This window comes from Platichthys flesus, chromosome 14 (genome assembly GCF_949316205.1).
Source record: "Platichthys flesus chromosome 14, fPlaFle2.1, whole genome shotgun sequence".
In the NCBI taxonomy this organism is placed as follows: domain Eukaryota; kingdom Metazoa; phylum Chordata; class Actinopteri; order Pleuronectiformes; family Pleuronectidae; genus Platichthys; species Platichthys flesus.
The window spans coordinates 4,080,353-4,096,507 of record NC_084958.1 but is presented as its reverse complement, the minus strand read 5'-3'; the positions used below and the strand labels follow the sequence as shown (position 1 = coordinate 4,096,507).

The following is a 16,155-nucleotide window of genomic DNA, read 5'->3' as shown; positions in this document are numbered from 1 at the left end:
TGCCACATTGTTTGTACCAGCTGGGGTTAACCCAAGCGTTGTCTCCTTCTCATCCTCCTACCTCTTCCTCTTCTGTGATGGAGCTTTAGTGGGAAAAACAAAAGGTTAAGGGTAGTGGTTTCATACTTCTCGGTATTTCTTATGTGGGTTTATTGTATGCAGAGGTGTCAAAAGTATTCCCATTCATTACTCAAGTAGAAGTATAGATAAAAATACTTCTGTAGAAGTTGAAGTATCAACTCAAGCTTTTTACTTAAGTAAAAGTGTAAAAGTACTGGTTTCAAAACTACTTAAAGTATAAAAGTAATGTAAGGGGAATTATTTAAGGTAAATACATTAAGTTTACATTGGAGAGGCGGTGGTCTAGTGGCAGAAACTTGGACTATGGGCAGAGAAGGTCTCTGGTTCGTCTCTGGTTCGACTCCACGGAGAGACAACAAAAGACGAACCTGGATTGATCTGTCCAAAAATCCAAGAGTCTCCCTACCCTTTCTAGTGCCCCTGAGCAAGGCACCTTACCCCCCCAACATCTGCTCCCCGAGTGCCGTACATGGTTGCTTTTTACCCATCTGGTGCAGGACACACAGAACAGTAAGCGGAGGTTAAATTTCCCTACCTGCATGAGTGTGCCTTTGCATGTCTGTGCATGTGTTTGGGACTAATAAATGCATCTTAATCTTAATCTTAAGTACCATATTTGTACTACTGAGCATTAACATGCATTTCATGGAGCAGAAGACATGATAACTAGTTGCCAATAAGTATTGTAATAGTGCCAAAAGTCAAACTTCAGTGGAATGTTATCAATAACCTTTATTGGAGACCTTTTGGACTAAATCCTGTATGTACAACAACACTACCGAAAGGCTTTGTTCAGCCGCAAAAGCAGCAGGTTCTCAAAGTTATTTAAGCCTATGCATGCTCTACCTGGCCTGAGGATGAGCCCTGCAACACTAAACAGTCTTTCACAGGCTGCTGAGGCCCTGCCCCTTGTACACACCGACCGTCGCTACTACCGATTGGATGGTTTAGTGAGGTCTTCCGGAGTCGTTAACGGCCCTGGTGGAGCGCCGAGAAGACGATCAAACTTGACTATCTAGAGGAACTAAAATTCGTAACAAGGTTTCCGTAGGTGAACCTGGGGAAGGATCATTACCGGTACAGCCGGACTCGACTGCATGGCACCCATAACCCCCCCCCCCCCCCCCCCACAGGTGCTTAGGGTCTCGAGCTGCGCCCCAGGGCCAGCGTGTCTCCCGAGGCCAGGGTTGTGTTGGTGTGGCACGCGAGTGCTCTCCCACCTACTCCTTCTATTTTTCTGTCTCCTACACTTCGTCTGAGCACTGTCCACGACCGTGCGGTGCCTCCTTCTCTGCTCTTCCACCCCACCTCCGTGCACCTTTGCCGGCCTGCTCCGCTGGTCGACGGACCTGACAGCGAGGCGCGTCAGTGAAGGCGGGGGGATCCCGGATGCTGCGAGGATGGTGCCGCATGCTGCACGCAGCTCTGGCTTTGCTCTTCCTTTTCAGGACCCTTATGTGCGGTTGTGTGGCGGCCTTGGCCTGGCCGTCATCTCGCCGGGCGGCGGGCACCCAACTCAAACTCGACCTCGATCCTCTGGAGGGAGGTTTAATGTCTTAAGTGTCTTTGAACGATGAAAACCGGAATGAAAACAAGCCAAAATGAAATAGGAGTAAGGAGGCTATTTTTTAAATGCAAGGAGTAGAAAGTACAGATATTTGCGTGAAAATGTAAGGAGGAGAAGTAAAAAGTCGTCTGAAAAATTAATTATACAGTAAAGTATTTCTACTTAAGTAAGGTAACGAAGTATTCGTACTTCGTAACTTGACACATCTGATTGTATGATCATTGTATGTAGTATTTGTGCCATGTTTATATATTGTTAGTGTAACCCTGGGGGAGAGCCACCCTCTGCTTTAAACTTTTAGCAGAATAATGATGTGTGCCTAGTGTTATATATACAGTAATCTGCAATGTGTTACAGACATATTATTTGAATTGTAGTGATTGTGTGTAGGTATATGGAATTATGTAGCATTCACTCATTCACATTGATTTACATAATAAAGATTTTTTCTGATAATGTGTCAGTTATTTGAAAATAAAAAAAAAATTCTGGTTTTCCCTCCATCTCGTGTCATCCAATTACTTGTCACACTATCTGCCCCTCCCCCCTCACACTGATTCATCAAGGACAGAAAGAGCAGTTCAGACCATCTTACATATTAGTTAGTTTATTAACAAGATGAACAGATCACTAGTGAACCTACTGCATGTGGGTCAAGAAACAATCTAATGTTAGTCTGGATCAGGCAGGCAGATCAAGGATTTTTTTTAATCACTTTAGAATTCTCTGAAGATAAAATACAATCGGACAAACGGATATTCATGAGTTTGTGTATGTGTGATAATGGATTTGAACTGTGGTCTCATAAGGAGACTGTTGGACAAGATAGGGGAGAGGGTGATATTATAGTTCAGCTTGAGATGTGACGAAAAAAGATAATTATTTAATGCATTTGATTTCTCACACAGTTTCACCTTGTAAACAAGATTTAATCTAACATCCGTCAGTTTTACTTACTTTAAATATTTTCCTGGAAACTCAAAAAATGAACTTAAAATGAATTTTGGAGGGTCAAAAGGTCAGGGTCACATGGCCGTGCATTGTTTTAACTAATATCAGGAATCATCACATCTGGTACGAACCTTCACTTTGACTCAAGGATTAGCTGAACAGAATTTGGTGGCTAAATTTTTTTTGTATAGCCCATATTCACAAACCACAATTTCTGTCAGTCAGTATCCCTCTCCCAGGATGGAAAGACGTGCAATAGATGCCAAGTGTAACAGAGAACATCAGAAAGATAACACTTTATAGCATTATAGCGTAATTAAGGTCAATGACTTGATGGATTATTGTCAGTGATGGTTGAGTTATTATATATCAAGCAGTCTTGTTGTAATCATATATCTTCATGATCAGATGCCAACACTTTTAATTAGCTCTCAGCAGCCTTTTGGAAAATAAATCAATAACATTGTATTTGTATAGCCCATATTCACATATCACAATTTGTCTCATAGGGCTTTAACATGCTGTGACATCCTCTGCCCTTTACCCTCAACAAGAGTAAGGCAAACCTCAGAGAGAGCCACATGTGATGGATCCCTCTCCTAGGATGCGCAAAAGTGCAAGAGATGTCTGATGTAAATGAGAACATGATCAAGATAAGTGTTTTAACTTTGTAGCATTACTGAAGGTCAATAAATTGATGGATTATTGTCGTTATTGGTCGAGTATCTTAGGAGAAATAATATATATCAGGCAGTTGTAATCATAGTCCATGGTCAGCAGCAGTGTTACCATAGTTACTTTGAAAAAGTAACTTAGTTACTTTACCAGTTACTTGATTTTAAAAGTAACTAAGTTAGATTACAAGTTACTTTATTAGTTACATTCAGCAGCTGCCGACAACACCCCCGCCGCCTCAACATAAAAATGACAACCGGTTTTGCCAACACTCACTTTATTAGAAACCACTGGAGCCCCCCCCCCCCCCCCCCGCGAACGGAGGGTTCCCCCCAACGGGCGCTGTAGCTGAGGTGATCCGCGAGAGGAGCCCGACACGCGTACAGAGCATGGACTATATAGAGGTCCAGAGTCGCTGCCGCCGACCGCTGTACCCGGTCCTCTCTAACCGGTCCCCGCCTTCCGCAGCGCCGATGGACACCGCCCCGCGGCCCACTAGAAGGAATGCCCCCGCACCGCGGACGAGCACCTCCCCCCCAAAAAAACGTTGAGGCGTGCCGCACACCGAGCCTCCGCCGGTGTGGTGAGGAGGGTGACAGGGCGACTGCTCCCCCAGCCGCAGGACGTGCCCAGTAACGCGCTACAAAGTAACGCGTTACCGGCATCACTGGTCAGCAGTCACCACCATCAAGATAGGATGCCACTGAAGGCCGACGCATGCTTCTGCAACTGCGTCGGCGGCTTTTCACAAAGCTGTGTCGCAGGACTCTTTGTCATTCATGTTTCCCCAAGCGTTGCGCCGCTTACAAAGCAATTCCCCGCCAGAACACTAGGCGGAGTAATGCTTTTTGTCGAAGACGACCTTAGAGATGCCTTCTTTCTTCTTCGTCGATTGTTTATTTACATAGCATAGACAAATCCGCCAGTCAGTGACGGGTTATACTATCGGATCTCTTCGGCCAAGTGCTCTTCTATTTGGTCCATATTCGTTCTTCTAAATCTTCCGTGATTTCTGCCGGTATTATGGGGCATGAAACTGGAAACTAGACTCCGGACGGGATGTAGTAAGCAGACCAATCACAAGCCTTGCGGGCTGCGTGAGGCTTGCATTGCTGTGTCGTGTAGTTAGAAAAATTGGGCGACGCACGTAAGAAGAGATACATAAGCACGTAAGGGGCCCGGAAGTGCTTTTGCGGGCCAGTGAAAACGCAGAAGCATGCGCCTGCCTTAAAGTCTACAGTCATTGTCCACTGCTGCCATCAGGATTCCACCATCAGCTGCCACCTCAATTATCAGATGCCAACATGATATAGGATCCGCCATTATTATGACGATCAGCCAGCACGATACAGGATCCATCATTACCTTGACGATAACTGATACACCATTATAGTCCATGATGTGGCCGCAGCCGCAGCTGTGTGTCTGCGGATGATAAGGCAAAGGGACTCCGGGGAAGAAGGATGGAGAAGAGGAAGTAGAAGCTGGAAAGTGAAGCTCCGTGTGTCATGTGTTCCCGACATTCTCGACCTATAGCAGCATAATTAAGAGCACGTCTAAGACAAGACTGGACCGGCTTTAACTATTAGCTTTTTCAAAAAGGAAGGTTTTAAGCCTACTCTTAAATGTACATATGGTGTCTGCTTCCCGAACTGAAAGTAGGAGATTATTCCAAAGGAGAGGAGCTTGATAGCTGAAAGCTCTGGCTCCTACTCCACTTTTAAAGACTTTAGGGACGACAAGTAATCCTGAATTCTGGGAGCAGAGTGCTCTAGTGGGTCGACAGCTCTTTAACGTAAAATGGCGCCATATTATTCAGGGCCTTGAAGGTGAGGAGAATATTAATTTATATTCTAGATTTAACCGAAAGTCAGAGTAGCGATGCTACTACTGGAGAAATGTGGTCTCTTTTTTGGGGGGGATGTCAGGACACGTGCTGCATCATTTTTGACAAGCCGCAGAGTCTTTAATGACTTACTGCTGGAGCCTGATAATAATGAATAACAATAATCCATTCTGGAGGTAATAAAGGCATGGACTTGTTTTTCTGCAGCTTTTTGCGAAAAGGACCTAACCCATTTTTAAGATATTATGCAAGTGGAAGAAGGCAGTCCTAGAAATTTGTTTTAAAAGTGAATTTAAGGACAAATCAGGCTTGAAGACCACTCCTAGGTTCCTGACTGCTTCATTGGAAGCAAGGGTGGCACGTTCTCCCCGTGATTTACAGAGGTGCGGTCCTCTTCACATTCACTTCCACAAAGATCACCAGCTCCATCTGTTGAGAGAAGAAGACATCATTTACAGAGACTCACTTCTGAGAGGTGGATTTACTGCTGTTAAAGGTGAAGCCATGTTTCACTGTATTGAGGAACATATACTTCTAACAAACTGTGAATAGATGAGACAGATGGACCTCAGCAGAGGTTCTGGTCTTTATAAAGACCTCCTGGTTACCATGGTGATGACGAGAGCCACTGATGTGCAGGCTTCGGTCACACTGATCTCAGAGCTGTGACAAAGATTCAACTGATCAGTGTGATGGAAGTTTTCTGGAGGCTGGTGAAAGGAGAACTCGGGCAGCAGCTGAAGTCTCAGGCAGGAGAATTTAATGTAGACTTGATGCATCAAGGAGACCAGTAGGTGGGACAATATACAAACGCTAACAGAGTATCATGATCAATTGTCACCCATAAGTCTGAACATGCCTCCTACAGCATCCCAGTATATCTCACTCACCTTGCGTCACATTTATGTCTAGCCACTAGCAAAAAAAGTGGAGTCGGTGCTTCTCTGTCTGGGCATATGAATTAGATATAAAAGTCCATCAGCGTAGATCCTACAATGAACTGCTAGTTGGCCCTTGATCTCTAACCTGACCATGGGTACTGCTTAGAGAGAAGGGAGTATCTTTGGAATGACACTGGCTGTTCTCTTCATGGTGAACAGATTGACTGTATGAAGATGGTCAACAATTCCTCAACAATCAGTTCTTCACTGATGAAGTGAGAGAAAAATCTGTATCTGTTCAGCGTGTGAGGCTGTCAGCTGTGGTCCAGCTTTGTGGTCCAGCTTCATTTCCTGTTAACATGAAAACAACAACAACTGTCGTCTTCACATTAACTCAATCAAATGATCACAAGCAGCTTCTGGCTCGTTTGATTGGCTGAGTGTTCTCTCTCTTTGTTTCTATCCAATCCTGACGTCTGTCATTATTGTCCTCTCACAGCTTCACTGAGGAAACACTGAAGCCTGAACTACGAAGCCACTTCAACATATCAAGGAGATCTTTCTGAGATCCAGCTCAACTTAACCTAACAAACACAGACAGGCTAAGTGGTCACATGACGCTGTTATCAACTCCTTAAGTTAAACAAGATCTGATCATGTCAACATAAAGGGCCGGATTAACTGTATTACCAATCACAGACATGGACAGTTTGACTGACAGCAGAGCCTCATATTTCACAATGAGGATCAAACTGTTCTATAATAAAAAACAGGAGAACAAACACATGATCCAGAATGAAAGAAACTCAGTCACATTTGCTAAATGCATGAAGAACAGCTGGTAAAATATCTGTGACACACTCTGAGGACAGACACTGTCTCACTGACTCTTAGGACACATACTGTCTCATTGACTCTGAGGACACACTGTGACTCTGAGGACACACTGTGACTCTGAGGACACACACTGACTCTGAGGACACACACTGTGGTGGTAACCTCTGACATCACTACTCAATAATAATACATGGACCTATTTTCAGGAAGCTGACTGATTGCCTTTGGTGTTTTGGTTACAGGATGAGTCTGGGTGAGTGGGAGATCATCTTAACCAACCAGACGTTGATTAAACAGAGACCCTGGACATGTACTGTGATACTGACTGTGTTTAGTGAAATACTGATGAAAGCAGCATGGACTGACTCCAACCATCTACTGACCTCACAGTCTCCAGTCGACAGCCTGAACTCTGCTTTAGATCAAGCAGCTCCTTCACTGCTGAGTCCTGCAGGTTGTTGTTAGTCAGACCCAGTTCTCTCAGATGAGAGGGGTTTGATCTCAGAGCTGAAGCCAGAGAAGAACAGCTGATCTCTGACAGTCTGCAGCCATTCAACCTGAATAAAAAATATAAAACTTAACTGTAAAATAAACAGAGTTCATGTGTCAAAATAACATACAATTATTCAGGTCAGCAAAAACTCATTACATGGAAGATGAATATGAAATCGGACAAGTTGGATTAAAACAAAAAAAAAAAAAAAAAAGAGTCCTGATTCAGTGAAAATATATTATACGGACCCAGTCTCTGTCCTGCAGATCAGTTTAGGAAATCCAGAAGTAAACTCAGATGTGTTTTAACAGCTTAATATTTAAAATGTCACAAATTAATTAATGGATTCATGTTATATATGAAGAGGAGTTGTGTTAAATTAGAATTAAAGGAGATACATTGAGAATAAATACTTTATTATAGATACGAGATCTACAAAAGTCAATCAGTGAACTGACCTCAGTTTCTCCAGTTGACAGGTTGGACTCTGTAGAAAACCACACAGCTCCTTCACTCCAGAGTCCTGCAGGTTGTTGTCCCTCAGATCCAGTTCTCTAAGATGAGAGGGGTTTGACCTCAGAGCTGAAGCCAGAGAAGAACAGCTGATCTCTGACAGTCTGCAGCTCTCCAACCTGAATAAAGAATAAAACTTAATTGTAAATTAAACTGAGTTCATGTGTGAAATAACAGATAAACATTCATGTCACAGAGACTCATAACATGGACGATAAATATGTAATCGGACATGTTGGATTAAAAACCAGTCCTGATTCAGTAAAAATATATTATTTGGACCCAGTCTCTGTCTTGCAGATAAGTTTAGGAAAAATCTAGAACTAAACTCATGTGTTTTAACAAGTAGCTGAATATCTAAAAAGTCACAAATGATTAATGAATGGATTCAAGTTATGAATGAAGAGGAATAATGTAAAATAATAATTAAAGGAGAGAAATTGTGTATAAATGCTGTATTATAGATATGAGATCTACAAAAGTCAGTCAGTGAACTGACCTCAGTTTCTCCAGTTGACAGGTTGGACTCTGTAGAAAACCACACAGCTCCTTCACCCCTGGATCCTGCATGGAGTTGTCACTCAGACCCAGTTCTCTCAGATGAGAGGGGTTTGACCTCAGAGCTGAAGCCAGAGAAGAACAGCTGATCTCTGTCAGTCTGCATCTCTCCAACCTGAATAAAGAATACAACTTAACTGTAAATTAAACCGAGTTCATGCATGAAAATAAACAAATATTCATGTGACTCAGACTCAAAACATGGAAGATAAATAAGAAATCAGACATGTTGGACTAAAAACGAGTCCTGATTCAGTAAAAATATATTATTTGGACCCAGTCTTTGCTCTGCAGATCAGTTAATGAAATCCAGAACTAAACTCAGCTGAATATCTAAAATGTCACAAATTAATTGATGGATGGATTCACATTATGTATGAAGAGGAATTATGTTAAATTAGAATTAAAGGAGATAAATTGTGTATAAATGCTGTGTTATAGATATGAGATCTACAAAAGTCAGTCTGTGAACTGGCCTCAGAGTTTCCAGTCGACAGTTTGGACTTTCCAGTCCAGAACACAGCAGCCTTAGTCCTTCATCCTGCAGGTTGTTGTCCCTCAGATCCAGTTTTCTCAGATGAGAGGGGTTTGACCTCAGAGCTGAAGCCAGATATAAACAGCTGATCTCTGACAGTCTGCATTTCCATAACCTGGATAAAGAAATATGAATATTTGAACGTGTCCTCCTGTTGTTGTGGATCGTCATCATGTCAACACAGACTCTCAAAATACTGCTGACCTCAGTCCAGTCTGTGATCTGAAGATAAACATCAGATCAGACATGTTGGACCATTGTTAACACTGTTTAAAGTAGAGATGGCTCCTAACAGCCAATTCCTGTTTGTTTCTGACTTATCAACTGTTCAACGTCTCAATAAGAATGTGTCTCATTTTGAAAACCAGTCAGGTGGACGTGACTGACAGTCAAGGTGAGTGAAAGATGGCTGACGGACAGTGAGCAGAGCAGAGCAGAACTGTAAAACTTCAAATAAATAATGACTGAATAAGAAAGAGTCTGAAAAAGGAACAAGGATTTAAGGACCTCATAGTTTCCAGTCGACAGTTTGGACTCTCTAGTCCAGAACACAGCAGCTTCACTCCTGAATCCTGCAGGCTGTTGAAGCTCAGATCCAGTTCTCTCAGATGTGAGGGGTCCGACTTCAGAGCTGAAGCCACGACTTCACAGTGAGTCTCAGAGAGTCCACAACCAATGAGTCTGTAATTAAAGAAAATATCACATCTGTTAGAATTAGGGGGACTCACACTGCACTGGTTGGTGGTGGCAATTCTAATTTGAAAAGAAAGAAGAATAAACAATATTTCCTGCTTCTTCAGTTAAAGGAAGAGTCATCCATGACACTTATTCAGTGATTGTCTCCTCACACTGTACTAGCTGTTTGCTCATATATATATATATATATGAAGTATATACAATAATCTCTTGCACTACACATGGTGCAATGTGTGAACCCTCAAACTCCAGCACAGTGATCACATTGAATTTCACTCTCCATATCTGATCTAGTAGTTCTGTATGTACATGAGAACAATGAGAATGTTTATGTATACATAATAATAATTACTCTATTACACACACACTGAATTTCAGTCTCCAATCAACCTAACTCCGATCTACATGTCTTTGGGTTTGGGGAGCAAGCTGGAGAACCCAGAGAAAATCCTGCAGACACAAGGAGAACATCCTCCTCACAGAAAGGCTGCACTAACAGTGTTGACCACTGCAACACCATGCTGATCAAAACAATGAGAATCATTTAACACTGTGTGTATTGGAAGAACGACTCATCTACACTGATTGAACATGTTATTGATCATGTCTGGACTTACAGAGCCTTCCTGCAGTTCCTCACAGCTGGGATCAGTCTCCGTCGGCCCTGGTCTGATGTGTTGAACTTTTTCAGGTCCAACTCATCCAGAACCTCCTCTGACATCTGCAGCATGAAGGCCAGAGCTGAGCAGTGGATCTCAGAGAGTTTCTTCATTGATTTGTTCTCTGACGTCAGGAACTGTTGCATCTGCTGATGAACTGAGTGGTCGTTCATCTCAGTCAGACAGTGGAAGATGTTGATGCTTCTGTCAGGAGAAATGTCACCACTCTCCATCTTCGTCAGGTTGTTGATGACTCTCTGGATTGTTCTCTTTCTGACCCAGCAGGCCTCCTAAGACTCTCTGGTTGGACTCCAGACTGAGGCCATGAAGGAAGCGAACAAACAGGTCCAGATGACCATTTGTACTGGTGAGGGATTTCCTCATAGTTCCCTTGAGGAAGTCATCCAGGGAGAAAGTACTGTCTGTGTCCCCATATGTTCCCAAGAAGTATTTGAGTTATTCTGTGTTCCTCTTGGTGTAACAGTGGAACATGTAGACTGCAGCCAGGAACTCCTGAACGCTCAAATGAACAAAGCAATAGACTGATTTCTGGAAGATCACACACTCTCTTCTGAAGATCTGAGTACAAACTCCTGAGTACACCGAGGCCTCTGTGACATTAAGACCACACCACTCCAGGTCTTCTTGGTAGAACATGATGTTTCCTTCCTCCAGATGTTTAAACGCCAGCCTCCCCAGCTTCAGAAGAACGTCCCTGTCAGCTTCTGTCAGCTGCTGTGGAGTCATCTCATGTCCCTCACCATACTTGTTGTTTTTCCTCTTTGTCTGAACCAGCAGGAAGTGGGAGTAGAGGTCAGTCAGGGTATTGGGCAGCTCTCCTCTCTGGTCTGTGGTCAACATGTCCTCCAGAACTGTAGCACTGATCCAGCAGAAGACTGGGATTTGACACATGATGTGGAGGGTCCTGGACGTCTTGATGTGTGAGATGATTCTGCTGCACAGCTCTTCATCACTGAATCTCCTCCTGAAGTACTCCTCCTTCTGGGCGTCAGCGAAGCCACGTACCTCTGTGAACCTGTCAACATAAGTAGGAGGGATCTGATTGGCTGCCGCAGGTCGGGAGGTTATCCAGATGAGAGCCGAGGGAAGCAGATTCCCCAGGATGAGGCTTGTCAGCAGCACATTGACTGATGACCTCTGTGTGACATCAGACACAAGCTCCCTGTGGTTGAAGTCCAGAGAAAGTCTGCTTTCATCCAGGCCATCTAAGATGAACAAAGGTTTACAGACAGCGAGCGTCTCTGCCGTGAGCTTCTCTAACGTTGGATGGAAAACACAGAGCAGCGTGAGAAGACTGTACTGCTCGTCTTTCACCAGGTTCAGCTCCCTGAAAGAAAGCACAATCAGCAGAAAGCACAATCAGCAGACCCACATCTTGGTTTTCTAAACCCTCTGCGCAGTCCAGTGAACTTCTGCACTGAGAAGGTTTTTCCAACGCCAGCGACGCCGTTGGTCAGGACGACTCTGATGCTACTCTGCTGGTCAGTTAAGGCCTTAAAGATATCGTGGCACTTGATGGGATTGTCGTGGAGGCCTTTCATCTTGGAAGCCGTCTCAAGCTGCCTCACCTCATGTTGAGTATTAACCTCTTCACTCTGTCCCTCTGTGATGTAGAGCTCAGTGTAGATCCTGTTGAGGAGGGTTCTACTTTCTTTTTCATCAGTTCCTTCAGTCACATGTTTACATCTCCTCCTCAGTCTGAGCTTATGTTCATCTAAAAACTCCTGAAGACCACGATCTGCTGAAAGACAAGAAACAATGTCAGAGACAGAGAATCTGCTGATTGTTTTTATCAGATACAGTAAATGCTTTCTAACTGAAAGCGTTTTATAACGATGTTAAATGTTGATGCTGTATGAAGGTACAAAATAAAATGTTCTGATGGAAGAAGTGAAGATATCAGCAGACACATGTACAGTCCAGGCTCTGTTCATTTCACGCCAAGACTATTGTAACTCCCTCCTGGCAGGTCTACCTGCTAGTGCCATCCGACCTCTGCAGGTCATCCAGAATGCAGCAGCTCAACTGGTCTGTAACCAACCTAAATTCACACACTACTCCTCTCCTCCGCTCCCTTCACTGGTTACCAGTGGCTGCGTTTCAAACATTAGTACTTGGGTACCGTGCTGCGAACAGATTGGGTCAAATGTTATACCCCAGCCCGTTCACTCCGCTCTGCCCATCGACTTGTTGCTCCCTCACTGTGAGCTCAACACTCATCAAAATCACAACTGTTTGGTGTCCTGGCTCCTAAATGCTGGAATGAGCTCCCCAATGATATCAGGACAGCAAAACGTCTATAAATCTTCCGCCACAAACTAAAAGCCCACCTCTTCCGACTATACCTTGACTAAAGTTTAAACTAACAATTTAGTAGCATTTAAATGGCATTTACTTATAGCACTTTGTAGTTTTGCTCTGGGTTTGTACCCCCATGGTTGTTATTGTACTTATGGTAAGTCGCTTTGGATAAAAGCATCAGCTAAATGAAATGTAATGTACAGTGCTGCTCTGACCGGCTGTCTGAGCTCCAACTCCTGTTCTGGATCTTTTTCCACACTGGGGACAGGAGGAGTCTCCTGAAGAACCAGACAGGTCCCAGTATGAGGTGATGCACTGTCTGCAGAACCAGTGTCCACAACTGGTGGAGACTGGATCCTTCAGGACGTCCTGACACGTAGCACAGCGGGACGACTGCTCCTCCTCAAAAACATGGCTCCTCTTCCTCTCTCTGTGAAGACATTTCTATGTAACTCAAATGTCACAGTCACAGGTTGTCATTACTTCGGTCTAGCAGGTCTCTTACTTTGGGTGTGAGGGTCCAGGTTGAGTACTGAAGTATATAGGAAGTCCTTTGGACTGGTCACTCTTCAGAGACACACAGCTGAACACTGGAGACTCTGCACTGTCCTCTTCCTCATTATAACCACTCATCTTCAGTCTGAGAGGACAAACACACACACAATGAAGGCAGGTATGTAAATTCAGTTTTTATTCAAATATAACAGAGTCCATGCTCCTACACGGTTTCAATGTTGTCACGGTAACCTGAGACAGTTGTATGTTTAATGTGTTGGACTCAGCAGATCAGAGTGTTTAGTCAAACTGTTGATTGACGGACAGAAGTTCATCCTGAGTCTTCTCTCTAAAGTCCATGAATAGAAAACTGACTGGGAAGGCAAAAATCATATGAATAATATAAATGCCGAAAACTCACCAGCCTCAGACTTCACGTTTCCTCCCTCTGCTCATTGTAGTTAGAATTAAGTCTGAACCTCTGTATGAACAGTATATGGTCTGAAAGCTTTCACTTTCTGATCCTGCAGTTACTTGAAATCACATGACTCAGTGTGGGCGTGTGTTTGGCCTGAGCATCCGGGAGCGGCCAAAACAGCCCAGAACGGATAGAGCAACGGAGTACTCGAAGTTAGAGGAAGAACACATGGTGGCCTAAATCCGGTTTTCAAAATAAACTGTTGAAAAGGAGCCTAAACAGAATGCATAACTGAAAAACTAATTTATTGGATTATATTCACAAGAAGTATATATCGTCTTACCGGTGTCATTTTTCTGGATAGCATTTTGACTATCAATTAAGAGATTTTACAAAATAAAAGTTACACATTTTTAGCTTCAAGTAGCTAATTTCTCCACCTTTCAAAGAACTATAAAAACACTTGGCTCAATAATTCCAGTGAGAGTGAGACTGATGCCTGTGTTCGGGACCTTACTTTGGACTTTACTTTTACTTTTTACAGGATCACCTAGCCTGGAAAAATAGTGTTAAAGCATATAAGAAAGGACCTCCACAAAGCAAGAGCTGTCTACTACTCCACACTAATAGAAGAAAAAAAAAAATGTTTCTCTTCAGCTCTGTAGCTGACAATCACACCTCCACCCCTGAATAGCAATATCTTTATGACCTTCTCTAATGATACAATTCTATTATAAATACAATCAACCACCCTCTGCCCCCAGTTGGCACTAAAACACTATCAAGAATAGAAATCTCAGAAACTGCTGAGAATTTTATCAATTATTTAGACAGCTTCTCTCTGATCACCATTGATCAGTTTACCGAAATAATCTCATGTTCTAAACCAACAACTTGAGAGCTAATCACAGCACAGAGACAGCCTTGGCAAAAGTCACTGTTCAGCCCCCTATTGGCTCGGGGTGGGACATATTATAAATGCAACAGGTTTGGGGAAGTGAGGTTGCAGTCACACAGAAACTATGACACGATATAAGGCAAAAGAAAGTATTTATTTAAACAAAGCAACACAGGGATAAACAAGGACTCTGTGGCACCAAAGAAAAGAACACAAAGAACGCCGCCCCCCCCCCTTTGGGTTAGCACCCAAAAGTACAGCGGGTGGTGCTCACTCTAACCTGGGGTATTAACAAGAAGTAAACCCACGTGCGTGTTATATGTAGACCCCGGAGTGTCTTACCTGTCCATGTTGTCCCTGTGTGCACAACAAACAAACATTAACAAAGACAAAACAAAAGTAGGCGGCTAACAACTCAAATAATAAAGGTAAAACTAAATCAATGCACCAGCAAACAGCCACGCTAAACAAAACAAACAGAGCTCTGCCACAGCTCCACCCAAAATGCCCCTCTCTCGCTAACAAAAAAACAAATGACTATTTAAAGGGGAAGGGTTGATTGAAGATCTGGACCAGGTGTGGTGATTTTATTATCGCAATCAGGTGAGATGAGCAGCCATGACGCTTCTTCCTCTGTGGCCACTTCACTGACGCGTCCTGCCCGAGAGCTCCTCCTTGAGGTCCCTGCAGGCATCACCACGCAACCAGGAGGAGGAGACAAAACAACACAAAACAGAAAACAATACATGTACACATACAGGACATAAAGAACACGGTTCGTAACAGTCACTAATAACTTTCTGGTAGCTTCAGCTTCCCGTATCATACAGTGTGACTGATACTGAGCAGGAAGAAACTGTGATAAAACAAAGGAGTAGATGCAAGTAGATGGATTTACCTAAAAGGAACAAAGGTTTAGTCACGGTAGGACCAGGCACACTCTCCATTTATATTTATTCTCTCTAGGCTGAATAAATGTATTCAGGGTTTTGTGTTACAAGACAGCAACGAGAGACTCACAACATTTGATCAACTGCATATAAACCATTCACAGAATCAAAGTATTAGAAGATAGCATTGTCTATTGTAATGAAATATTGTGTCAGTGATGGTACATTTTTTATAATGGAACCATAAACAGGGCTACAGAGCTGCGATAACAGACATAAACAGCAGGGTTTACATGTGTCAAATATAGCAAAGGCATTGTAGTATACACAGGGTTAAAGTGACATTAATATTAACAACTATTTGAAGTCCCCAAGGCACAAACATTAATAAAAGCTTCTCACCATCATTTTAGGTAGAGGAGTAGTAAGAACAAATTAGTATTTTTATGAAACTCATTGAAAAGAAAGCAGTGTTCCAGTTTCGGTCATTAAGCATCATATTCCATTGAGATCACTGCCAAGTCCTACCTCATTTGTGTGTAGCAGATTGTTGTACATCTTTTTATAACATCTCGACGATCTATCCACATCTAGTACAGAAATACAGACGGAGGGAAAACCAGAAGATAAAATGTCAAATAACTTTATTTATGACAGTGTCACAAACATCTGAATGATTTAAATCAATGCGAATGAATGATTGATAAATAATTCCATATAACTACACACAAACACTTGAATTACAATTATTTGTGTTTGAGAGTGGCTCTCCCCCAGGGTTACACTAACAGTACATAAACACTACACAAATACTACTGTGATGTTAATCTGGAAATACAA

General features: G+C 42.9%; 2 pseudogenes; both read right to left on the bottom strand.

Moving 5' to 3' along the window:
• Window positions 1-3,583: 3,583 nt before the first annotated feature.
• LOC133967927 (ribonuclease inhibitor-like) lies at window positions 3,584-8,516 on the bottom strand (annotated as a pseudogene).
• A 1,730-nt stretch (window positions 8,517-10,246) lies between these two features.
• On the bottom strand, window positions 10,247-13,658 carry LOC133967925 (NLR family CARD domain-containing protein 3-like; annotated as a pseudogene).
• Between the last annotated feature and the right edge of the window lie 2,497 nt (window positions 13,659-16,155).